Source organism: Echinops telfairi, unplaced genomic scaffold, assembly GCF_000313985.2.
Source record: "Echinops telfairi isolate 266 unplaced genomic scaffold, ASM31398v2 ScPeMD7_23;HRSCAF=83, whole genome shotgun sequence".
NCBI lineage: Eukaryota > Metazoa > Chordata > Mammalia > Afrosoricida > Tenrecidae > Echinops > Echinops telfairi.
The window spans coordinates 87,935,428-87,949,207 of NW_022103920.1; the positions used below are offsets into that span (position 1 = coordinate 87,935,428).

The 13,780-nt window shown below is 47.6% G+C and overlaps 1 protein-coding gene across 2 annotated transcripts in view; it reads right to left on the reverse strand.

The window, feature by feature from the left end:
- Nucleotides 1-13,780, reverse strand: part of NOD1 (nucleotide binding oligomerization domain containing 1) — a 68,178-nt gene that overhangs the window by 42,359 nt on the left and 12,039 nt on the right. Inside the window, exon 1 of one of the 2 annotated variants that reach the window (XM_045288954.1) lies at nt 9,059-9,178. The exons of the other annotated variant lie outside the window; for it this stretch is intronic. The gene's annotated coding sequence lies outside the window, so the exon portion shown is untranslated. Of the gene's footprint in view, nt 1-9,058; nt 9,179-13,780 lie in introns of those variants that run through there. 2 annotated transcript variants of the gene reach the window in all.

The window sequence follows — 13,780 nt, forward strand, 5'->3', positions numbered from 1 at the left end:
TCTTTTGATAGCCAGGCACCATCAGCTTTCTTCACCACATTTGCTTATTCACCCACAGTTGTTTCAATTTATATCATCCAAAGTCAATTATGTTGGTGGATGTAGTTAGGATAATGCAACATTTAACATTTGATATCCCTTTTGATGAATTTTAAAGTTGTTTCTGTTTTTACTATTTTATGCTCTTTTAGATTGAGGTTTTACTCTGTTTTGTCATTGTTGGCGTTTTGGTTATTATTGTTGCTTCTTTTTTTACTTTCATTTTGTTTTGTGTGTTGGTTTGTTGTTGTTTTTTTTGTATATGAAATCCAGAATAAGTAAAACTGTAAAACTACAGACAATACCTGGTAGGGTAGTGATTACACACTGGGCTAAGATCTGCTAAGTCAGCAGTTCTAAGCCACCAGCAGTTCTGTGGGAGAAAGACAGGCTTTCTACTCCCATAAACAGTTACACCTTCAGAAACTCACAGGGAGGCCTTTCTGCTCCATCCTATATGGTTGCTATGAGTCAATAGTTTGACTTGATGGCAGTGAGTTCAGAAGGGCATGACCGGAGAGGGTGGGGGCCCATGAGAAGCTAACAACCACAAGTACAAGAAAGAAGGAAAATGTACTGAAATTGATGGTGGTGTGATCACACAACTCTTCTTAACACAGTGGAATGATTAAATTGTACGATACATGAACTGTGTGCCAATAAAACTATATACAGGAACCACTATAAACAGATATCCTCCAGCTGTTTCTATTCTAATAAGTCGCTAATATATGTTCACTGCAGAAAACTTAAGAAAATGCAAAAGAAAAAAGATTTTCTTAATTTAAAAAATGAACTCACCTGTCAGTGATAATGCTACGTTTTGGAGCACACCTTTCTGGTTTTATTGGCGTGCGTGCGTGTGTGTGTGTGTGTGTGTGTGTGTGTGTGTACACCGAGTTTGTGCTTGTTTGCTTTGCTTTCACACAACATGGTTGGCTTTTGCACCTTGTCTCTTCCCCTTGCCATGACCCAGTGCTTCTGTCGAACACCTCAGCCCCCTCTCAAACCGGAGAAGCTGGTTGCTGACTGACTGGCTTCTGGAAAACAGAATGCTTTGAATTGCTTGACTTATTTAGTTTGTTTAACAGGAGGAACAGCCCGTTTTGCTATTTTAAAGCCCGGAGGAAGTCCACGTGCCAGAGGGTCAAGGACAGTAACAGACAGTAGCACTTTCTCTTCCGATGAAGACCCTCCCTGGTCCCGGAGGCTGCCTTGCTGGCCTACACAGACCTGGACAACTTGCCAGGCAGCTCAAGAGGAGACCAAAAGTCTCAGCATATCCCACCTTCAATGTGACCCTGAGGAGTGACTGGGGGGTCAGGAGGGGGAGAGAGGAATACCGGAAAGAGCTCACCACTTCCAGCTCATAGCAACCCCACAAAGGGTTTCTGAGGCAGCAAGTCCTTATGAGAGCAGACAGCCTCATCTTTCTCCCTTGGGGAGGCTGGTGGGTTTGAGCCGCTGACCTTGTGGATGACAATACAATGCTTACTTGACAAAACCACCGGGGCACTTGAGAACCAGCCTAGCTGAGTTCAAATCTGCACCCTGTCCCTCATCACCTAACCGTGCTGGGCCACGGTTTCCTCAAAGGGCTAGTTCTCACCTCCAAGGGCTGTTAAGTGAGAAAACAGTGTGAGTGAGAATGTGGAGACACTGCGACCTTTGTCCATTGCTGATGGGAATGCAAAACAGTGCGGCTGTCGTGGAAGTCAGTCAGTGTCTCAGAAAGTTAACCCCACAACTACCATGTTTCAGTTACATGCCACCAAGTCGATTCTGATTGTAGGTCACAGGATTATTTAAAGTGGATCTTCTAGCCTGAATCTCTGAAACTTCCACCAAAATGACCCTTTCCTGTTGGGTATGGATAAAAGAAGGAGGGGTAAGGTATTGTGATTCCCACCCTGATAACCAGGTCTAAAATGAGCCACCTGGAAAGGGATCGAATGCCCAGCAAGATCCAGGAGTGAAGTAATCCCTGCACAATGAACCTCCTTGATCCAGGAAGGCAGCTTTACCACCAGAGCAGCAGCAGCAGCAGAACCAGGAGCCAGGGGATGAACGAGAGCAGTGGACTTCCCAGCCCACAGAGCAAATAAAGTGGAGTGCTTTGGGGGTAGGAGGCTGAGAGGTGGAGGGAGATGCCTTGGGTTTCGCTGCCCATGGACCTGGAGCGGCGTGCCTTTGGGTTGAGGCTCACAGTGAAGTGGCATTCTCTCTGAGCATTTATGAGCAGCTCTGAAAGAACCTTTCAACCTGTCTTGATGGAAGGACTGTGTCCTGAGCATTCCTCACCAGAAGGAGAACCTGTCAACTTCCAGGATAAACCCCATAATCATGAGCATTGCCGTAGATTCTGCGTGGGCATTGTAATGGACTACAGACTGTGGTAGTCACCTAATCTGGTGTCAATTTAAGGATTAAGAGTGTAGGGGTGGAGTCTAGGCTGTCAATCTGGAGATAGCTAATGAGACTTCTGTGGGCATGGCCTTCTGAGAATCCTGGGAAATCTGGTACTTCCTCCTTGGAGGTGGAAGACACCTCTCTCTCTGATGCTCCCTGGGAGACATTGCAGAAGACGAGTCACATGGATGCCACCAGACCTCAGAAGCCGGAGAAGCCACAGAGAGACCCCTGCCAGTTGTTCCCAATGACACTGGATCCAAAGACTTTCTACCCACTGGCTTGTGATCATCCTGCGTTTGGCTTCATTGCATGTGGTTCGTGAGTCTGAAGAGGACTGTATAGATTGGTATCGGACATGTGAGCTAATATCAGACTTATGGCCTTAGACTGGACTGGGTTGGGATGTTTTCTCAATGTTCAATTGCTCTTGTATATAAATCTCTTTCTTAAACGCACGTCTGTTTCCATGGATTTGTTTCTCTAGTCTACCCAGACTGACACACAGACCTAACTGGAAAGCAGACTGGTGAGCCAGAACAGCAGTCCATCGGGACCCCATAGGACACAGTACAACTCCCCCATAGGATTTCTTTGGCTGCCATCTTTATAGGCGCAGATCACCAAGTCTTTTCTCCCATGGAGCTGTGGATCTATTACCCTGAAATTCCCCTCCTAGGGACTTACACAGATGCTTGTGCACCCATGTGCACTGCAGAACTGTTCACAGCAGCCAGAAGGTAGAAACAACTGAAATGCAATGCCCCACACACACCACACACACACACACACACACGTGAATGGATAAACAAAATGTGCCTACGTACAATGGGATCATGAAAATACAGATCCCTTGGCTCTTCTGCCTAGAGGCTGGTTCATAGGTTACAAATAGAGCCCAGGGTCTGTAGTGTTACGAGATCTCTGGGTGATTCCAATGATCAGCTGCATTTTGAAGAAATGAATGAATGTGGCCACTTGCATTGGTTTTTTGAAACCTAAGCTCAGAACTACTTCTTTCTGATTCAACCAGCTGCTGGGGCTTTGTTTTCCATCCCAGTATACTAATCAAAATCCACATGTAAACAAGATCACAGGATCTATAAGAATCACCTGGGCATCTTTGTCTTCTCGAGCTGTCCTTGGCAATCTTGTGTTCCACTCTTTTACTTCATTATTTCCTCTGGGCACTTTGGCTACTCTACATGAAAGAGCAAGTTTCAGAATCTCTCCTGATACTTATTTTGGTCTTTTACATGACTGCTTGCTTTCATCTACTCCCGCAAGAAGTTACAGTATCGGAAACCCACAGAGAGAGTTCTACTCCCTCCTAGGGGATCACCATGAGTCAAAAATTACTCCATGGCAGAGCATGAGTTTCCTTTCTTCATCTTATCTTGGGTAATTATGTTCAATGCTTCAAATCTAGTCTTGAGATGGTTTCCAAATTCAGGTGAGACTCAGGGTTGTACTTTAGTTCTCTTGGACTTGTGTTAATTTTCCTCAGCGCCAATGTCGACTTGCTGAAGAGCAGTTGAGGGTCTGTTCAGCAGTGGCTCTGGCCGTCTTCTGCTTTTTGATATTGAGCTTTTCCATTGTTTTTTCCCCCCACAGCTGTAGCTAATCCGATTCCTGAGTACTCCACGTGTATAGTTCCTATATTTACAACCAAAATGTTGTAATTATGTTGGCCAAAGGGGTGTTTCCAATGAATAGGTCTTAGGTTTTGCAATCCAGGATGACTTCTATTACAAAACCATAGTTTCAATCCATTTGCCAGTAATTATCGATGCATTTTGAGTGTTTGCTTGTTCCATTTCGGACTGCAGCAGTTGATTAAACATCTTCCATTTCTTTATCTTCAACATTAGTGGTTGATATGTAAATAAGAATAATATCCTTATACCTGTGAGGATGATCAAGTAATATGAGCTTTATTCTATCGCTGGCCGTGTTGGATTTCAGGATAGGTCTTGGACTGGTTTTCTGTAACGAATGGGATGCCATTCCCAGCATGTGATCGATTCAGAATGGAATGATCCATTTCAAAAAGAGCCTATCCATGCCAGTCCACTAACGTCTAGAATATCAATCTTCACCATTCCATTTACTTACAACTTCTAGTTTTCCTAGGCTCATACTCCGTAAACTCCATATACCAATTATAATGGAGGTTTGCAGCTGTTGCTTCTCATTTGGAATCATGCCCCGTCAGCAAATGAAGGTCCCCAAAGCTTTGCTCCATTAAGACTCACAGGGCTTTGAGGAGGCAGCTCTACTCCAGCCATGTTCCAACCTGAGGGGTTCATCTTCCATCACTGTATCACATATTGTTCCAATCTTCATAAGGTTTTCACTGGTCAGTTTTTTCAGAAGTAAATCATTGAGTCCTGGTTCCTAGTCTATCTTAGTTTGAGCTAGCATATGGTAAATATTTGGTAATTACTGTCTGCTTTAATATTTTCCATCGTCTCACCCTGCCCTAGGGGGCAGGGTTATTAATGAATGCATGGACATGGAATAGCTCTTTGCCCTCAGAAAAGGTTATATTGTCTGGCAGAGGAGACAGACACAGACAAGGAATGGCAAGTGTGGGGAGCAAGGCTATGGAATGAGAAGGGGAGGGACATGGGAGCTCCCCTGAGGGGACCCCTGAACTCTAGGTGGCCCCACTTAATCCCTCTGTGGTGAAGCTGACAAGGAGAATGGATTAGAGTTTCTCTTTCCTCCTGTTGCTGCTGTTAGCTGCTGCGGCGGAAACACCAGCGTGGTTGGATTCAGACTGGACCGGTGTAATCCATAGGGCTGACACTGGCTGATTTTCAGAAGTAGATCACCAGGCTTGTCTCCCTGCCTGCCTCGGTCTAGACGCTCCACTGAAACCTTTCAGCCTCACAGCATCCACTGGCAGAGATGTGGTGATGGCACACAAGATACACTGGCTGAGACCTGAGTCTCCTGCATGGAGGGCAAGGATACGACCCCTGGGCCCCCACTGCCACCTCTCTTGGGGAATCTGGATTGAAGACATACTGAGAGCTGTGGTCAGCACACAACAACAACAATAGCAAGATGCAGGTCCCAGAACCCCACAGCCACCCATAGGAAGCATTGCATGTGAGTGGAGGGGCAATGCCGAAGGATGCGGGTCTCATGAATCCTTGGAATAAACCCCAAGAAGAGAGGTCACTTCAGTGTGCTCCTGATGCCTGCAGCCTGGGAAAAAAACAGGGACCACGAGCCAGTGAGCAGCAGCAGCGTCATTCTGTGAGGGAAATCATTCCAGCAGAGCCAGAGTTCAGAGGTCACTCTGTCAGCTGAAAAGGATCTGGAATGAGAAAAGAAACCCCCAGGAAAACATTTCCCAGAATCCATACAGGCATCATGACTCCGCTCTTGCAGACATTCAATTGGTATGAATCATTATTCACTCTTCTTTTTTATTATTTCAAAAAAAAGAATAAGTCGCTTTTCAGAAATTGGTATTGCAATACCAGGAAGAAAAAGATTCCTAACAGATCTGGTGCCAAGCCCACATGGGAGAAGCACAGCAGCCGGTGGGATCACGAGGTGCTGTCGGGACCGGGGAACAGGCATCAGAAGACCCCTAACAAACCAACCAACCAACCAAAATAACTAAACTGGTGAGAACAAGGGAGTGGGAGCAGAGACCCAAAGCCCATCTGTAGACAGTGGGACATCCCCTCACAGAGGGGTCACAGGGAAGGGGTGAGTCAACAGGGCGCAGTAAAGTACCAATGAAACACACAATATTCCTCTGGTTTCTTGAGTTTTCCCCACCCACCACTCTCATGACCCCAGTGCTGCCTTTCACTTCGGGCTATACCAGAGCATGTGCACAGGTACAGATACGAGATAAGCGCTCATGACACATGGAATCCAGAGCAGGAATGGGACTAGCAATACCAGAAGGGTAGGGAAAAGGTGGGGAGAGGAGGGGAGGAGGGGGAAAGAATCAAAATGATCAGCACATAACCGCACTCGCTCCCCCTCCAGGGGGACAAACAACAGAAACCATGGGAGAAGGGAGACAGTGGTTGGTGGGAGATATGGAAATAATCATAATTCACCATCTATCAAGGGGTCACAAGGGGGTGGAGGGAGGGAAAAAAGAGGAGCTGATACCAAGGACTCAATAGAAAGTAAATGTCTAGAAAAGAATTATGGCAAAAAAAAAATAAAAATAAAGAATTATGGCAACGTATGTACACATATGCTTGATACAACTGATGTATGGATTGTTGTAAGAGTTGTAAGAGCTCCCAATAAAATAATCTTTTAATTTAAAAAAAAGCAAACGGGAGATGATGACGTGAAAGGCTGAGTAGAAGGTTTCATCGGTCAGCTCCATAAGCCAAAGTATAACACCTCCAGAGATCTGAAAGCCCAAATGGAAGAACATGCTCAGCACACCGCAAGCTGAAAGGACTGAGGAAATATCCAAGCCCCGGGTTACAATACTGAAGGATTCTGTGGGCCAAATACTGAACCACACAGGAAGCATTGAGAGAGAATGGAATGAGTACACAGTCACTGAACCAAAAAGAGCTGGTCGACACTCAGTAATGTCAAGAGGTAGCACAGGCTCAAGATCCAAGGATGCCGAAGGAAGGAATCCAAGCTGCATGGAAGGTGCTAGCAGGAAAACACGTCTCCGGGAATGAATAGAATACCAATTGAAATGTTTCAAAAAGTTGGTGAGGCATTGAAAGCACGCACTCAGCTAGGCCAAGAAACTTGGAAGACAGCTGCCTGGTCAGCTGACTGGAAGAGATTCGTATTTGTGCTCATTCCGAAGAAAGGTGACAATATCATTAATAGCACATGAAAATTTTGCTGACGATAATTAAAAAATGGTTGCAGCAGTAACATTCTGGAGTGGCCAGAAATTCAAGCAAGAATCAGAAGAAGATATGGCACAGAGGGATATCATTGCTGATGACAGATGGATCCGGGCTGAAAGCAGAGAACACAGTAAGATGTTCACTTGCGCTTTATTGACCAGGCAAAGACATTTCACTGTGTGGATCATCACAACGGACTGAGTTGAGAAGAACAGGAATTTGCACGCTTAATTGTGCTCATCGGGAAGCTGCACATGGAACAAGAAGCAGTCTTCAAACAGAATAAGAGAATACTTCATGGCTTAACATCCAGAAAGGTGTGCATCAGGGTTGTATCCTTTCACCAGACTTATTCAATTTGTATGCTGAGCAGATAATCTGAGAAGCTGGGCTACATGAACAACTAGGCATTGGGATCGGAGGCAGGCTTATTAAGAAGGTGACGCAATCTTGCTGAAAACAAGGAGGACTTGAAGCACGTGCTGATGAAGATGAAGGCTGGCAGATCTTAGCATGGTTTACAACTCAATATCTTTAAAAAATCTCACAACTGGCCCAATAGACAGCATCGTGACAAATGGAGATACGAATGACATTGTCAAGGACTTAATCTTGCTAAGATCCACACCCAAGGCTCATGGAAGCAGCAGTCACGAAATTAAGCAAATTATGACATTGGGCAAATCTGCTACATGAGACATCTTCAAAGCGTTGAAGAGCAAGGATGTCACTTTGTGGACTGAGGTGAGAACTGGACATGGACTAAGGGAGACCAGAGAGGGACGGGTGCAGTTGAATTGTGGCGCTGGCGAAGAATACTGAAAGCTCCACGGAGTGCCAGGAGAACAGACTCATCCGTCTTGGAAGGCTAGCTAGAATGCTCCTGAGACATAAGCCTTCTTAGACGTCCTTGTTGTCGGAAGAGACCAGCGCCTGGAAGCGGACGTCATGCTCAGCAACGTAGGCGGTCAATGAAAAAGAGGAAGACCACCGGTGAGATGCGTGACCCAGCGGCGGTAACAACGGGTTCAAACATAACGAGAGTGAGGATGGCGCAGGACCAGTAGATGCTTTCTTCTGTTGTGCGTAGTAGGGTCACTCTGAGTTGGAGTCAAGTCACAGCACCCGACGACGATGACGACAACAACAACAACAACAACAACATTGCTTAAGTCTACCTAGGCTACTGTTGCCGTGTGTTGTCATGGAGACAGCTTTGACCCATGGCGACCCCAGCTCTGCACCATCCCCACCAACGGTTGCAGATTTGACCATGGTCCACCACCCGGGGGATCTTCAGGCCTTCCGTCTTCAGCCTGGGGAAAATACGTAAATCTCCACGGACGGATTAGCACAGTGGTGGGTGCATCGCCCTGGGACTGAATCCAGGTCTCCTCCATGGAAGGCAAGGATTCTACCTCTGCGTCATCACTGCCCCAACGCAGGCAATGCTCACGCGCAGCTCGACCAGAGCCACAGCCTTCCATGCACAGCATGGGCTCTGAAAGCCTCTGTCCCCCTCTGTCCTGGAAGAGTCCATCATTGTCATGCATCTGTTAAATTAAGATTTAAGATAAGGAAAAAATAAAGCCACGATTCCTTACCTACTCAACGTAGGTACCTGCCAACCTTAGAGCTGCTATTATTCAGATTGCAAAATGCCAGTTAGAATAGGCCCCACCAGGCCTGATCAAGAGCTGCAGCATAACGTAAGCGCTTGTCCCCAGGAGTATTACGGGCCATACCTGGATTCTCCTCTGGAAGACGAGTCCTTTTGGCAAACGGGATCCGGAGCCTTCTCAGACGACTTCGACCAGGGCGGAGGACAGGGACTGTGCTTGGATATCCAGAGCTACAATGATGACGTAGCACCGCACCATTCCTCAAATTGCCCCACAATGAGCTGAGTGGACTCCCACGTCCCAATAGCAATCTAACAATGCAAATACAAGACACATTGAGGTGCTTGTCCTGCGGCAGGGGTCGGCAAACCTTGGAGATGGAAGAGCCAATCCTGTCACTACAATTGAAAAATCACTCGAGAGCCATAAATCTATTTTTTACAAATATCCATTACATGAAACTATGATCGTTTGTTGTATGTACCGAAAGAGCCGCATATGGTGTGCAAGCTGCAGTTGGCCGACCCCTGTTCTCTGGGGTTGCACAGAGAACAGACAGAATGGGTCGAGTCTTAATTCCCCTGCTGCATAATCCAGAAAAAACAATAGCTGAAATGAACTTCCGGACATTGGAAAGCGATGCCAACCACCATTCTCTTGTACAGAATCGACCTAGCACCTAAGCCCATGTGGGTGTTTTGTTGTTGCTCTCAGATTTTGTTTCGATTTCTTAAGAAATTTCACCCAGAAAACAAGCCAGTTCTCTCTGCATCTGCAATCCCAGAAAACCCTCTGGAGGAAATTTAGCAGCTAGGAGGAAGCTGCAACTCTTGTTTGAAGCTTTTAAGCTCCATTAAAACTTATTTACTTTAAGTATCTGAAAGCACTTAATCCCTCAGAAGTTCCAAACAGATCCAAAAGGGAGTCCCTGCCCCTCTCTCCCTCTCAAGCAAAGGATCCACAGGGGTGGGGGTGGGGAGGGAGGTGTGTGTGTGTGGGGGAGGGGGGGGGAATGTTCAAACCCCAGGCACTAGGACACTGCCACCCTGCCTACCAGGAAAGGAATGCAGACACAGGCAAGCGGAGCACTGGAGAGACTGGAGAGGGATCAAGGGCACCAAGAGACCAGTTCCCAGCAGCCAGGGGTGTTCTGGGAAGTCAAAAGCCCCGCCCTTCAGGCTGCAGAGCCAGGCATCCCTCTTCTCAGCTGGAACCATGGACTTCTGCAGTGGTAGAGAACATGCCAACTCATCCATTTTTTAAACTGCCATCCAGCCGATTCCACAGAGTGCTGCACAGTCACGATAGGAGTCAAAGGCCTCATCTTTCTTCGGCAGAGCAGCTGCTGGTTTCAAACTGCTGACCTTAAGGTTAGCAGGCCGACACTTCTCCCACTTCGCCACCAGAGCTCCTCACTTTAGAGATGGAGAAACGGAGCCCTTGGGCAGGGGGAAGGGCTTGTTTGAAGGTAGAGCCTAGATTAACTGGAGCAGAACCCAGATTTCCTGGCACCAAGTTCAAATGCCGCTTTCGTCTTCCTTCAGCCAGAGCAGTGTCAGCTCCTCCCCCCAAAGGGACTGAACGCTGACAGGATGTCCAAGGGGCAGCCCCCAACCCCTCTCTGCCCTTCCCCAGGCCCATCACTCTCCACTGACACAGCACTTTGATTCCTGAAAGCATTATTCTCCCTTCATAGAGCAGCACTGGTGGCATAGTGGGTTAAGTGATGGGCTTCTAACCACAAGGTCAGCAGTTCAAAAACCACCAGCTGCTCCGAAGACGAGGCTTTCTACTCCAATAAAGAGTTACAGTCTCGAAAACCCACAGGGTCAATTCTACCCTGTCCTATAGGGTCGCACTGAATTGGAATAGACTCGATGACAATTGGTTTTAAAGTTTGTAGATTGGGCTCAGATCTAACAATTATGGCGATGGCGTCTCATGGGCAGTGTTTCATTCTATTGTACACGGGGTCGCTATCAGTTGGAACCAACCTGATGGCACCTAACAATAATTAGCCTGAAAGTTTGGCACTTTAAATCCATGGAACAATCCCACAGAAGAAAGACCTGGTGGTCTGCTTCCGTAGAGATTACACTCAAGAAAATCCTCTTGTGTTAGACAGGGTTGACTAGAGAAACAAATCCAGAGACATGTATATAGGTATAAGAAAGAACTTTATATCAAAGAGTACTTGGGTATTAAGAAAACATCCCAGCCCAGTCCAGATCAAGTCCATAAGTCCGATAGCCCCCAAAGCCTTCTTCAGACTCATTCAGTCACATGCAATGATGCAAAAATGCAGGAAGATCACAGGCCGGTGGGTGCAAAGTCTTGTGGATCCAGTGGTGGTGGAAGCATCTGGGCACTGGCACCAGTCACCATGTGGCTCCTCCAGCTCTCCAAGTGTGGCTCCACCCAGCTTGTCAACAGGAAGACCAGGGCAGGGAGAGTGTGTGTGGCAGAAAGGGAGGAAGCTCCCAGAATCCTCATGAGAAGACCACGCCCACAGGGAGGCATCATCAGACTGTGATCTGATTGACAAACTAGACCCCACCCCTACACTTATTTATCAAGTTGGCATGAAAGTATGTAACTCCCACACCTATGAAAAAACAAAAGAACACGCTGTGGAGTGGCCCACTCGTACCACGTGGGGTTGCCATGAGTCAGTATCACCCATGGGTGTTAAGGCATTTATATTTGCTGCTATCTTAAAGTGTTTAACCTGAAGGCAGCCCTCCATTTTCAAAGCTCAGTATGCACCTACCACTGCACGCTTTGTGGCCATATCCCAGAGTGTCTTGTGAGGTTGATATGCGATTGTGCACGGGCATGTCCTGCTTTGATGAACAAATCCCCCAAGCACCCTGCTTCGTATTCCTTGATGTGGTCGGCCGCCTTTAGCAAAGCTCTCTTCATAAACGGGAGCCACACGCTCTATTCCCGGAACTCGGAAAGAATGTTTAAGTGGTCCTGCTGAAGCGAGGGCTGCAGAAGTGGCTGATCCAGAAGGCAGGGGAATATTTAGGGCTGACATGCAGCCTGCCTGGGGTTTCTCAAGTGAAAGACCGTCCACAAAACCAAAATATATTAGCCAACCACAGAGGTTTGAGCTGGAACCTGGCCTTGAGCAAATAAACACTTTGCTGATCGCCAGCCAAATGCTTAGCTGATGACTTTCATGAACCCTGCTGGAGGATGTATGCATCGTCAGCACGGGCCTGGGACTCAAACCTCCCACAAGCTTGATGGGAGAGGATCTGGGAAGTGGGGTGGGGTGGCCCCGAAGGGTGTGCAGAGATTGAGAAGAAGCCATTGCCAGCTTACAGTAACCCTAGATAAGTGTCCCGGGACTGCACATCTTTATGGGAGCAGACAGCCTCATCTTTCCCCCTTAGAGCAGCGGGTGAGTGTGAACTGCTGACCTCATGGTGAGCAGCCCAAGCCCTAACCCACAGCACCACCAGCCCTGAGAAGAAGGTAGAACAGTAAGCGCATCCTCCAAGGAGGTTGTACCTCCAGCCCCCACACCAGTCACAGGGAAGGCCCACGGGACTGGCCAAGAGATACCTGTTGGGCATCGCCTCTCTGCCCCCTGCATGCACCTCCGGGGTGTGAGGAGACATGACACAGGGCACAGGTGCTGTTGCTGTTACTGGTTGTCATCGGGGAGAGTCTGACTTACGGGGCCATGTGCCTGCAGAACAGAACGAACCGCTTCACAGTTTAGGACTCAGTCACCAGGTGTGTCTTCCAATGTGCCTCCAATGGGTTCAGACTGCCCACCTTTAATAGTTGGACACGTGGCCATCTGCGCCACTCAGGGGCCCCTGGGCCCATGCAAACAACCAGAGCAAGCTGGCATGCCAGGGTGAGCTGTGGTCCTTTACAGTGGAGGCTCTTTCTGAGACCTGATGAGCAGACTAGTATGAACCAACTAATTGGGCACCAGGTCCCCTTGACTGCTTGCTACTCCCTGCACTTTGTGCCCAAGGGCTCCGATGCTTGAGGTCCATGCTCTCAACTTCCTTCCATACTCAGGGTCTCCGTTCCTGTTTCCAAGGCACCAAAAGGAATTGAATCTACCTGAGTCCAGCCAGCTCATTGGGAAGGAATCTGGGTGCCTAAGAGTACCCTACCCATTTCTGTCCATCTGTCCCAGCAAGCACAGAGCAGGTGCTAGGGGGTCAGCAGCCCGGACTTCCGGTCCTGCTTCTGCTGTCTTGAGCTTTGTTCGCTGCTCGATTCTTCATCTGAACACTGAACGCATTCTAGGAAATGTCTATTTCCTAGAATTCTTCCACAGAAAGCTTATTCGATTGTTGACGAGGTGGCTGTTGTCAGGGGCTGTTGAGTGAGACCCTACTCATCGTGACCTGCACACAACGGAACACAACACTGCCGGGCCTGCACCGTCCTCAGAGGCCTGGTTATGCCAGCCCATATTGTTGCAGCCACTGCTGTTCCATCTTGCTGAGGCCGCCTGCTTGTTCACCGATGCTCTATCAAACATGATGTCCTTCTCCAGGGACTGGTCCATCCTGATCATATGGGCAAGGGACAAGAGACAGAGACTCATCATCCTTGCTTCAAGACATCCGTTTGTTCTTCCGGGAGTCCACGGTCGATTCAGTATTCTTGACCAACACCACGATTCAAAAGCATCAAGTCTTCTTCTGTCTTTCTTAGCCTTTGTCCAGCTTTCGAGTTCATAGGAAGCAACCGGAAATACTATGCTTTGTGCCAGACACACCTGGTCTTCAGAATGACATCTTTGTTTTTTCACACTTTCAAGTGATTATTTTTATCATTTTATTAGGGGCTCATACAACTCATCACAAT